Below are 13,726 nucleotides of genomic sequence, written 5' to 3' on the forward strand. Positions count from 1 at the left end.
CCTAATCGGGAATTCAACCGCAACCTAGGTTGCGGTGTGTGCCCTGACCAGGAATCGAACCCACAACATTTTTTTTGGTGAAGGGGAGCATGCTCTAACCAACTGAGCCACCAGGCCAGGGCTCTACTTTTAAAAGATTCACGTGATTAGGTCAGGATACTGGATACTCTCCCTATCTTAGGGTCCAACTAACTTGGGACTTTAAGCACAACGGTACCTAGATTTGTGCTTGTGGAATAACAACAGGGGCTGGCGGGAAGGCGTGTGTACACCAGGGACCCAGGACTTTGGGGCGGGCAGCTGAGAGTTCCAGCTACCATTTTGTGGACAATGCCCATGTACTGTCTGTGTTCAGACATGATGACTGACAGAGTATTCTCGGTTTCGTCTTGATCTGCCGTGGCCCCCAAGTGGTCTTGTCTGAAGTTGATACTGCATGAAATCTGTCTGTTCAATACCCAGGCCTTGCTCACAGCACCAGGCCAGCTCCTGGAGGCCAGGAACTCCTTTTTTCTTTCTCAAGGGAAAGTGGTCATGTCTTCTAATAGGAAACAGAGGCAGAGAGATGAAGGGCAGTTCCCAGTAGAGGAAAACCCAACAGTGGCCAACAGATCCACACAGTGTCTCTAGCAATGAGGAAAACGCAAATGTAGATTTGTAAGTACATAAATATGAACAACAGTGCGATGCACTCACACCCATCAGAATGCCCAAAATATTTAAAATCTGACCATGGAAATGTTGGAAAAGACGAAGAGACCCAGGAAACGGAGGAATATAAATTGTCATGACTCTGCAGAGCTATCTGGCCACATCCAGCACAGCTGACAATGCGCATACTCTGTGATCTGCAAGTTTAAAATCTAGAAATGCCCCAAAGAAATACCCATGCACGAAAGGCCATGTGTAAGAGTTTTGACTGCATGGCATAGTCACAAAACAAGTCCAAAATATGGAAATAACCTAATGCTCATCCAGAGGAGAATGGATAAGTACATTATGTTAGAATTCAGACAGTGCAACACCATATGGCATTTAAAAATGAGAGCACTAGAGCTACATCTATCAACATTGAATAAATCTCTGAAACAATTTTGAGCAAAAGATCCAAGATGCAGTGGGATACTTACAACAAGATATCATTTATACAGACTTTTAAGATGGGCAAAACAATGCTTTATACTTTTTATGGATGCACAGCATATGTGGCAAAAATATAAAAATGTGGAAGGAAGTGATAACAGTTGAATTCATGAATACGATTCCCTCTGGGGAGAGACAGAGGAAGGGGGAGGAAAAGATCTGAGAAGGGTACACAGGAGGCCTCCATTGTATCTGAAATGTGTCGTTTCTGTTAAAGAATTCTCCAGCAAATATGGGCTAATATTAAGATTTGGTGAAGCTGGATAATGGGTATGTGGGTTTTCATTATATTATTCTTCATCCAGATCTCTATGTTTGAAATAATGAAGTTGCTCTTTGATTTCAGTGGGAAGAGGGAAGTTCGTTTTTATAAGTGGAGACAATAAGAAATAGCAGTGAGGCCCAGCCGGCATAGTTCAGTAGTTGAGTGTAGACCTATGAACCAGGAGGTCACAGTTCCACTCCTGGTCAGGGCACATACCTGGGTTGTGGGCTCTATCCCCAGTGTGGGGCGAGCAGGAGACAGCTGATCAATGATTGTCTCTCATCAGTGATGTTTCTCTCTCTCTCTTCCTCTCTGTAATCAATAAAAACATATTTTAAAAAAAGAAAGAAATAGCAGTGAAGGAACCAGGAGATTTAGGTTGGAAGCTGTAGAATGGGGGCCATAGGGAAGAGGGGCAGTAAAAGGATCTAGATTCTAGAATGTTTTCAGAATCTCCAAGAAAGTCTTTCTTGATTCCACCCAACCCAATTGTGGGCCCCTGTAATACCCTGCATATTCATCTTACCATAGTCAATAGAAATGATCTGTTTTGGGTATTCATAAAGTCATCCCATTTTTATTTCATATATATATATATATATATATATATATATATATGCATTCATATATAAAGGTGGTTATTTCAGAGTGGATGGATAAGGTGACATCTACTATTATGTACTTTAATAATATTTATATGTCCGTCTGCCTATTCCAGAATGAAACTTCCTTAAAGACAGGGATCACACTTCATCCAGATAATTTCCTTCTCCAAGCTGAGCCCTGCCTGGCTCACAGAGGTCAGCTGGAACTTGCTGAATGAATGATGGGCCGTTCCGAAGAAAAGCTGAGGTGGTGAGGAAGGAGGTGATGATCAGATAGAAGGGAGGGACCAAGACTCGGTGTCCTCACTAGGCTCTGCTGCCGTGGATCTCAAACAGGCGCTAAGACGGGAAAAGAGAACTGCAATATATTTAAAAATGTAAAATATTACACAGCCTTAGAACTGGGTGCAATCTGAAAGATACCTTGTTCTAGTGTTTACCTAATGCTAGAGACCTTCCAACCGCTTCCCCAGTAAACTGCCAGCCATTGAGGACGTCAGCCTCTCCCATCCTACCTTGGAATAGCTCTGATGGAAATTTTCCTTTCGATATGGTGAAAGCTGGCACCCTATCTCTAGATTCTACTTCCTGGGACCGCTTCTTTAGAGGTTTCGTTCTGATCGAAAATGGGATTTAGCGTGTTACTGTAAATCCCTATGCTGGCACGTAGAGGGTGCTCAAGGACCAAGGGGCTCAGAATGAGACAGGAAGAACCTGGGATGCAAGCAGACGTCTGGAATCTTCCATCTAGAGAGCTGAGGAATTCCATAGACCTTCTCTCCACCTGGACCTGGCTTTCTACCCCTACTGAGTCTGGTTCTGTCAGAGTCCTGTGACGAAAGGAGAGAGAGGAAATAAAGGAGGAACAAAGCAGAATTAAGCTAACCTGGTTCTCTGCCGATTCTAATTCTTGGAGTGCCCAGGTCCTGTGTTTATATTTAATCCTCACTACAAGGTAGGTCCCCTTATCCCTTTTAAAGAAACGAGGAGTCAGAGAGGTTACAGAACTTCCCCAAGGCTGTACAGCCCGGAAGTGCAGAGCCAGGAATCAATGCTTGAGGTCTGGCCTCACAGCCAGTGCTCTGACCCCACACTACACGGCCTCTCTTTGCACACTGATGGACAGAACAAGCAACATACTGCCCACCCGTGGGCCCAATGCTAGAAGGTGGAACACCAAGACTCTACTACACCTTCACAGGATGTCAGGACAAGGAGTTCCAAAACAGTCCCAAGCCTAGTGCTGGACACCTGGCAAGAAGCAGCACGCGCCACGTCAAAGCCCATAGGATGTGGCATGAGGGCACCGCCACTTTAAAGGGAGGGGAACCCTGTCTGCACTCTGGACGGGGTATGTGTGTAAGGCAGCATCTATGCTCATGTCTGTATGATACAGTGTGTGTGTGTGCGTGTGTGTGTGTGTGTGTGTGTGTGTGTGTGTGTGTGTGTGTTCTTACAAGATCTGATCAGAATAAAGGTTAGAGCAGCCTGAGACACAACTCTAATGTTAACCTAACTAGAGAAACAGCTAGTGGTGATTGACAGCTGAAACTTCTGAGCCTTGAGCCGACTGTGTTGTCATAACTAACAGAAAGAACTTGAAATCCAGATGGATAAGGAGCTCTTCCCTGCTCCCTTGAATTCCACCCTCTGCACAGTGAAAGCTGCGTTAAGACACCTCGACCTCATTCTTCATACCTTGGCCCATGCCTTTGTCAGATCGGGGGTGCTGTTTGGTTCCATTGGCCCAAGAAAATTCAATCCTCATGTTGCAACCCCAGTGTGGCGAGTATGGGCTGGACAAGTAACTACACAGACCATAGAAAATATTAAACCATGTTTCCTGTTGTCTATTTTTCCTTCTGATACCATCTGCGGGCGCATGCTATGGTTCTGACTGCCTGAAATGAGGATTCTTCTCTCTACTGAACGGCTCTCTGAATATAATCATATATGAACAGCGAGTTCATATTGCTCACCCAGCAGCTCCTTTTTGGGGTCTACTTCCCTGGAAGTAACTCTCAACCATGACCTAGCATAATCTCAAGGGCAAAAACATTCAGCAAGGCAACAGCCTTCCCTCACTCTCGTAGAAGTTAGAAGAACCGTGCTGCATGCGGAAGAAAGTGAATGACTCACGCTGGCTTTCTCCTGGCACACTCTACTCAAGACAACATTTGTTACTGCAAAACAAAAGGGGGAGGAAACAGTCCTTGGTTTGAGTGTGAGTAACCATTTCAACAGAGACAGATTTCCAAGCCATTGAACCTAAAGAGTAGACTGGGGATCCTCAACCAATGGGCATCAGGTAGCATTCAGAGAAACACAAAATAAGGAGAGAAAGGGAGAAAGAATCACAAATGCAAGAAAATAAACCAAAAAAATGAGAGCAGATATCAAAGAAAGTAAGAGAGAACTTGGGTAGCAGCAGCAAAAGGGTTGGAGGAAAAATAAGAGGAGAATAAATGACAGACAAGTCTTGGAGAAAAATAAACAGATGCACTAAGAGATATCCGAAGAGAGTGAATGGAGAAGGGCCTGCAGGAACATGCAAAACACATGCACACGCGCACACATACACACACACACACACACACACACACACAAAAAACAAACAAACCAATAGACACAGCAACCACTGGCAGAAGTGTCTTAACCCCAAACTATTAGTCAAAACCCTTGGTTTTCAACAATAAAGAATTTAAATTTTTTTAAAAATGTTGGAGTTGCTATAATACTCACTATATATTGTTGAGTGGAACCAGTTATAAAACACATATTTAATATAAGATCATTTAAATAAATAAGTTGTATATGTAGAAGAGGGAAAAACACACCTTGGTAACAAGTATGTCATTGAAGGGACCATCCTTTAAGGGGAGACTGTGGGTGGAAGTCCCCCAGGTATAATTCCACCCACCCTGTGTCCCAGTAAATTATTCCCAGAGCAAAAATCAGGATTGAAAAACCTATGGGCTTATGTGGCCAAGTGAATCTTGCACAAATATGTGTACCCTCGAGGAAGAGTGGGCAGTTAGCCTCAGGTAACATCAAACTAGTTCACTTCAAGATAATGTCAGTTTTTCCTACCACCCTCTTCCCTGGGTACCCAGTGAGCCTGCACACAGCTCCCTCTGGAAGGTTCCAATGAGCACAATCAGGGATAGAAATGTGACAGCCATAAAGGGCACGTGTGGGTGGGAATGGGGAACATGGGCAAAGCTTTAGGGATATTTTTTCTCAATGTTTGCCAGGTATTTCCTCATATTCTTGAAATGTTTTATTTCCTCCATCTAAGCTCTGTATTGCAGATAAATACAGAGATTCCTTGCTATAGGCTGGTTGCTAACCTCAATCTTTTCCTGACTTAACTTTACAGACAGCAGTCCTCCCCGCCCGCCGCCCGCCGCCCTTATTCGTGGCTTTGCTTTCTATGGTTTCGGTTCGCCACAGTCAACCACAGCCCAAAAATATCAAGTGGAAAATCCCAGAAATAAACAACCCATAATTTTTTAACTGCACACCTTTCTGAGTAGCATAATGAAATCTCACGCTGCCCTGCTTTGTCCTGCCCACGATGTGAATCATCACTTTGTCCAGCGTATCCACGCTGTATACACTTCCTGCCCATTAGTCATCTCAGTTATCAAAGAGAGAGAGGGCACATTCGCATAACTTTTACCACAGCACCCTGTTATAATTGTTTTATTCTATTATCAGTTATCGCTGTTACTCTCTTACATTATAAATTAAACTTTACCCTAGGTATGTATGTACATATAAGAAGAAAACAGGACATACATATATGTAGAGTGTCGTACAATCTACATTTTCAGGCATCCACGGGAGTCTTAGAACGTATCGCCATGGATAAGTGGGGACAACTGTGCCTCTAGAGCTCTGATTGCTAATAATTTGAAGAACAGTCAATAGGCTTCATATACATGGAGTAAAGAATTTTCACAGTAACACTTTAGGGGCAGGAGGGCTAATATGACTTTCTCGCTTCTACAAAAGGAAGCCAAGAAGACACTCATTAAAGAAATTCACCCAAGGCCTCCCAACTGGGATTTAGGCTCCTCTGTCTGTTTCCATTCCCTTCCCACTGTATGACCTGGGCTGTATCCTGGTCATATATTTTCTGCCCTCACACATTTTCCCTCCTTTTTGCTTCAGATCTTTGCTGTTTTTTATTAAAGCTTCACAACTCGAGTCCCTACCTCGATCCTATCATTCTTCCCCCCTCCCTAGAAATCAGCACTATCTTGAACTCAGGGCCACTGCCCTGTATACATGATAGTTTCATTACTTGGGTATATACATATAAATGTCCTAAAGCATTGCCTCACAGGTTTCAATATGTTTTACATTATTCTGCAACTTGCTTTTTTCTTTCCCTAATGGTTTGAGCTTTGTTCATACATTAGCTTCACTCCTTAGACTGTATTAGTCTTCCATGGCCTCACCTCCTTGCCACAGCCAGAAGACTCACTACCAGTCTGATGTTTTCCCTCTTTCCATCCTTTCTCTTCAGGACTGAGCATCAGAATTTGGAGCCAGATGGGCTCAGCGATCCCTCCTGTGCCCCCAGTGGGCCAATCTCCTGCTACGTTACAGCCTTTACTCATTTCCATCGGGATTTACCCTGAGTGATTGGATTAATGAGACTGTTGATATAGTAATTTCACTGCCATCTTCATAATTAGTTCTCAGTGGAAGTGGTTATAATCATGATTCTTCTCAGTAGGAAGACATTGAGATAAAACTCTGGGAATAGAGCTTTCAAAAGTACGTGAAGCAGGAAATTCGAAGTGGCATCTGACTATTTCCTACTCAAGAAGGCCACTGAGACTGAGGTAAATAAAAATGAAGTGAAAGCTGTGGTCTGGGCATGTTGGGACAGCCTGCATAGGGATGTCACTTTCTAAAAATATCCTGATAAAATAATTAAACTAAACAATCATTATCTGAACACTCGTCTTCGGGAAAAACCCAAGGAATTATATGGCATAACAATGGCATATGTTGGACTCCTGGGATGGATGGCCATGAGAGCTACACAATGTCCGTGCTTGCAGAAACGAGTAGAGGCTGTAACGGAGCAGGAGGTTGGCCCGCTGGCGAGCTACTCAGTGTCGACTGCAGCACTCAGCATTGTGCGATAGTTGTTTACAAGCCCATCCCTTCCATTGCCACTGCAGGTGCCATGATGGTGAGATGCACGCCATTTGTACCTGGAGCCCAGCACACATCTGGTGCTCCGTCACATGAGCTGTTCGGTGAATGAAGAAAAGTGGCACCGGTTAAATCCTACTGGCATGTGAAAATCTCCTAGAGGCTGTCCATGAGAAAAAGAATTCCATCGAGCTACCAAAATCGCGTCAAAGTAAGCTCAGCTAGGCAGCTACAAGCAGAAGGGGGCAGAAGCACCTCCACAGGTGTGATAGAGCCAGGTTCACTCACTCAGCAAACACTGGCCACGTGCTTTCCAAGCCCAGCGTCGGCCCTGAGGAGGAACGGAAAGGGCCTAATGATAGGGAAGGAAGGAAAGGTTTACCGAATGTCTACTCTCTAATCTTATTTATGTCGGATTTAACATTTACCACACAGAACAGTGGGTACGCTTTCCATGTTATTCACAATGATACCAAGTCTCAGAGAAGCTGCTTTTCATAATCATTACCATTTAGCTTATCAGTAGCAGACCCAGGAGTCAAGCTCAGTTCCATCTGACCTGAATGTTCATGGACGTCCCATAGCAAATGTAGTCTCTCTCCAAGGTAAGAAGTGGTCCTTAACTTTGAGGAACTTGTGGTGTAATAAAGATCATTTTGGTCCTAGCCGGGTTGGCTCATCGGCCTGCAGATCAAAGGGTCCCAGGTTCAATTCTGGTCAAGGGCATGTACCTCGGTTGCAGGCTCCTCCCCAGCCTGGGCCCTGGTCAGGGCACTTGCAAGAGGCAACCAATCGATATATTTCTCTCACATTGCTGTTTCTCTCTGCCTTTCCCTCTCTCTTCCCCTCTCTCTAAAAATCAATGGAAAAATATCCTCGGGTGAGGATTAAAAAAAAAAAAAGATCATTTTGGCTTACAAAAAAAATGACTAATTAGAAAATAAAACAGACAGAGAAATTGAGATTTCAGTACTTGTTATAAACAGATAAAGTTTAGCCTATTAAATTTTGCCTCCTGCTGTTTTTTTCTACATTCTAAAAAAAAAAAAAAAATCACTTGGATGTTTTCTTTTGTTTTTCCTACCTAGAATACTAAGTCACCCTGATCACATGTATTAAAGGTTTGACAAGGATATTCTCACTTTTGGGCCACCCAGAATCGGAACCCCTATCTAACATTTGGGACATTCCCACCCTTATGAATTCTAGTGAGAGCCAAGCTCACCTCCCATTACAGAGGTTGAAAACACCAACCTTCCCATCCTCCCTTGCAGCCGAACATGGCCACACAGCCCAAGCTCTGCCAATTCGGCACACTCTCCCTAGAATTTGAAACAAGGAAGTGAGTCAAAGAAGCAAGGACCACAGATGGCTGAGGTTCTAGAGTAAGACTGATGCAGCACATGCTGGAAGCCTGTATCCAGAGCCAGTGGTCCCAGTGCTGCAGCAGAAGGCCCATGGGTTATGCCTATGTGCATATAAGTTCTTTGGTTAATCTCTTTCTGCCCCCTCCCCTTCCCTCTAAGAATCCTCAGTCTGTTGCATGCTTCCATATCTCTGGCTCTATTTTGTTTGTCATTTTATTTTGTTCATTCGATTCCACATATAAGTGAGATCATGTGATACTTGTCTTTCTCTGACTGGCTTATTTCACTTAGCATAATACTCTCTAGGTCCCTCCAAGTTGTCTTGAAGGGTACAAGATCCTTCTTTTTTGGTGCTGCATAGTATTCCATGGTATAAATGTACCACAGTGTTTTTATCCACTCATCTACTGATGGGCATTTGGGCTGTTTCCAGATCTTAGCTATTATAAGTAACACTGCTCTGAATATAGGAGTGCATATGTTCTTTCTGATTGGTGTTTCTGGCTTCTTAGGTTATATTCCTAGAAGGGGGGGGGGGTCACTGGGTCATGTGGCAGTTCCATTTTCAATATTTTGAGGAAACTCCATACTGTTTTTCATACTGCACTCCCACCAGCAGTGTACTAGGGTTCTCTTTTCTCCACATCCTTGTCAGCACTTGCTGTTTATTGATTTATTGATGGTAGCCATTAGGCAGGTGTGAGGTATTACCTCATTGTCATTTTAATTTGCATCTCTCTGATGATTAGTGGTGATGAGCATTTTTTCATATGCCTCTTTGCTATTTGTATTTTCTCTTTGGAGAAGTGTTTATTTAGGTCCTCTGCCCATTTTTAAATTAAATTATTTATCTTCCTTTTGTTGAGTTGTATGAGTACTTTATATATTTCAGAAATTAATCCCTTATCAAATGTATCATTGGCAAATATGTTCTCCTATACAGTGGGTTCCCTTTTCATTTTGATCTGGTTTCTTTTGCTGTGCAGAAGCTTTTTATTTTGATGTAGTCCCATTTGTTATTTTTTTCCTTTGTTTCTCCTACCCTAAGCATTGTATCAGTGAAAATTCTGTTATGTGAGATTTTGCTGACTACATTTTCTTCTAGGATATTTATGGTTTCTCGATTACATTTAAATCTTTTATCCATTTTGAGTTTATTCTTGTGTATGGTGTAAGTGCCAATATCATTTCTTATAAAATTCTTATTTAGTGAGCAAAATGTAAGGCCTAAAGGGTATAAAGATAATAAACTTTAAAAGTAAAATTTTGACATATCAGTTAAAATCCACTTGCCCCTTCCCAGTGAGGCAACCACACTGCTATGAACTGGTATTAACATTCTACTGCATCCATGATACTTTACTATATATTTATGTAACCTGAAGCACAAGATGGTAATCATCTTGTATATGCTTTAACTTCATATAAATGGTGTCATACTGTATGTATCCTTTTACAACTGGCTTTTTTTTGCTTAGTATTACAAGTTATAGAATTCTTCTAGGATGATATATGTGGCTATTCATTTATTTTTACTGCTGGGACTATAGAATTCTATTGAATGAATATACCATATGTTCCCCTATGAGCAGACATTTGCATTATTCTAATTTGATGTTAATATAAATCATAAATAATATAATACTGCTACAGACCCTCTTGTACATGTCTCCTGCTGTGCATGTGCAAGGGTTCCCAGAGGAGTACAATTACTGGGTCATACAATACCATGTTAGTATTTCCAACTGCTGGGTCAAAAGTAGTTTTACAGTTATTCATATGGGAAATAATATAATAATTAATAAATAAAATATAAGAATAAATTCTGTTTTATTCACTCAAAACTGTAAAGCTACTAGATATATCCTATATAATAAATAGGTAATATGCAAATTGACCATCACACCCTCACACAAATGGCTGCCCCCACGTGGCCACAAGATGGCTGCCCCCATGTGGTCACAAGATAGCCGCCACAAGATGGTCGGCAGGGGAGGGCAGTTGCGGGGGGACCAGGCCTGCAGGGGAGGGCAGTTGGGGGTGACCAGGCTGGCAGGGGAGGGCAGTTGATGGGGGGACCAGGCCTGTAGGGGAGGGCAGTTGGGGGGGACCAGGCCAGCAGGGGAGGTTACTTGGAGGGGACCAGGCTGGCAGGGGAGGGCAGTTAAGGGTAATAGGGCTGGCAGGGGAGCACTTAGGCATCAATCAGGCTGGCAGGGGAATGGTTAGGGGGTGATCAGGCTGGCAGGCAGAAGCAGGCAGGGGCAATTAGGCAGGCAGGCGAGCAGTTGGAAGCCAGCAGTCCTGGATTTTGAGAGGGGTCCCAGATTGGAGAGGGTGCAGGCTGGGCTGAGGGACACCCTCCCTGCCCCCCACCCCAGTGCATGAATTTTGTGCACCGGGCCTCTAGTGTGTATATATATATATATATATATATATATATATATATATATATATATAATCATATATCTAGTTATCTAAAGTGACTGTATCTTATATCATTTTGGTAACAAGTTTAGCCCTAGCTGGTTTGGCTCAGTGGATAGAGCATCGGCCTATGGACTGAAGGGTTCCAGGTTCAGTCCCAGCCAAAGGTATCTGCCTGGGTTGCAGGCTCCATCCCCAGTAGGGGGAGATCAGGAGGCAGCTGATCAATGATTCTCTCTCATCATTGATGTTTCTATCTCTCTCTCCCTCTCTCTTCCTCTCTGAAATCAATAAAAAATATATATATTTTTAAAAAACAAGTTTATTCTTCTGCTTAAACCAGCAAAATCAGCTTGTAACAAAGAATCAATAAAAATTTAAAAGTGCAGACTGATGCTGGGAAAAAATTATCCATGGATCCCTCAAAACAGCATGGAACTAGCATAAAAACGGACCTATAGATCAATGGGACAGAATACAGAGCCTAGAAATAAACCCATGTATACATGGTCAGTTAATTTACAACAATGGAGAAAGGGCAGTCTCTTCAACAAAGGATGTTCGGAAAATTAGAGAACCACATGCAAAAGGATGAAACTGGACCACTATCTTGCACCATACACCAAATTAACTCAGAATTGATTAAGACTTAAACCTTAAACCTTAAATCATAAAACTTTAAGAAAATATAGGCAGTAAGCTCCTTGACATTGGTCTTGGCAATGATTTTTTAAACCTGATACCAAAACCAAAAACAACCAGAGCAAAAATAAACAAGTAGGACTACATCAAACTGAAAAGCTTCTGTACAGCACAGGAAACCATCAACAAAGTAAAAAGGCAACCTACTTAATAAAGAAAACACTTGCAAATCATAAATCTAATAAGGGGCTAATATCCAAAACATATAAGGACCTCATACAACTCAATAGTAAAAAGACAAACAATCCAATTTAAAAGTGGGCAGACATTTTTTCAAAGAAGACATAAAGATGACCTACAGGGGAAAAAATGCTCTATAATGATAGGGAAATGCAAATAAAACCCACAATGACATATTATATCACATCAGTCAGAATGGCTATTATAAAAAAGACTAGGAATAACAAGCATTGATGAGGATATGACCTAGCAATTCCATTTGTGGGTAATTACCAAAAAAAAAAAAAAGAAAGAAAACACTAGTTTGAAAAGATGTATCTATCCCATGTTCACTGCGGCATTACTTACAAGAGCCAAGGTATGGAAACAACCGAAATGTCCACTGATGGATGAATGGATCAAAAAGAATGAAATCTTGCTTTTTGCTACAACATAGATAAACCTCGAGGGCATTTTGCTAAATAAATATCAGACAGAGAAAGACAAATACCATATGATCTCTCTTATATATGGAATCTAAATATATATTACTAGAGGCCTGGTGCACAAAAATTTGTGCACTCAGGGGTAGGGAGTCCCTCAGCCCGGCCTGTGCCCTCTCGCAGTCTGGGACCCCTTGGGGGTGACCACTTGCTGGCTTAGGCCTGCTCCCTGGGGGATTGGGCCTAAGCTGGCAATCAGACATCCCCTGGCAGCCTGGCAGCCCTTGGGGGATGTCCATTTGCCAGTGGGGAGCAGACCTAAGCTCCAGTCAGACATCCTTAACGCTGCTGAGGAGGCAGGAAAGGCTCCCACCACCACCGCTGTACTGTCAGCCATCAGCCTGGCTTATGGCTGAGCAGAGCTCCCCCCTGTGAGAGCGCACTGACCACAAGGGGGCAGCTCCTGCATTGAGCGTCTGTCCCCTGGTGGTCAGTGTGTGTCATAGAGATCAGTCATTCCCAGTCTTTCTGCTGTTAGGGTCCATTTGCATATTACCCTTTTACTATATAGGATAGAGGCCTGGTGCACGGGTGGAGGCCTGCTGGTTTGCCCTGAAGGGTGATCCGGATCAGGGTGGGGGTCCCGCTTAGGTGCCTGGCCAGCCTGGGTGAGGGGCTGATGGCTGTTTACAGCTGGTCACATCCCCTTCAGGGTGGGGGTCTCCACTGGGGTGCCTGGCCAGTCTGGGTGAGGGGCTGAGGGCTGTTTTCAGGCTGGCGGGCGACTAAAGCTCCCATCCTCTTTTTTTTTCTTTTTTTTTTATTCTGGGATTTATTTACCTTCTATAGCTGTCACTGGAGCTGAGAGCCAGCTCCAGCTCTGAGGCCCGGCTCCAGCTCTGAGGCCGTGGCTGGCTGAAAGCAGGTATCTGGGTTTGTTTATCTTCTATAATTGAAACATTGTTGCTTTCGGAGCTCAGAGCTGGGCCGTGGCAGGCGGAGAACCTTGGCTTCCTCCATCACTGGAGCAAGCAAACCTCCTGCTCGCTTCAGCTGCGTGGCTGCCGGCCGCCATCTTTGTTGACAGTTAATTTGTATATCCTGCTGATTAGCCAATAGGAAGCGTAGTGGAGGTATGGTCAATTACCATGTTTGTCTATTATTAGATAGGATATTGTATACATATATACATATATACATATATCCTATCTAATAATAGACAAACATGGTAATTGGCCATACCTTTGCTACGCCTCCCATTGGCTAATCAGCATGATATGCAAATTAACCACCAACAAATATGGCGGCTAATTTGCATACTGCAGGCAGATCCCGCTGCGCCGCCCTGCCTGGGGCTGGCGGCAGTTCAATCCCCAGCCGCTGGCCGCTCCAGCGGGAGATCCTGGCCTGCCGTGTGTGGGGCGGGGCGCGCAGGACCGG

The sequence above is a fragment of the Myotis daubentonii genome, chromosome 5 (genome assembly GCF_963259705.1).
Source record: "Myotis daubentonii chromosome 5, mMyoDau2.1, whole genome shotgun sequence".
Lineage (NCBI taxonomy): Eukaryota > Metazoa > Chordata > Mammalia > Chiroptera > Vespertilionidae > Myotis > Myotis daubentonii.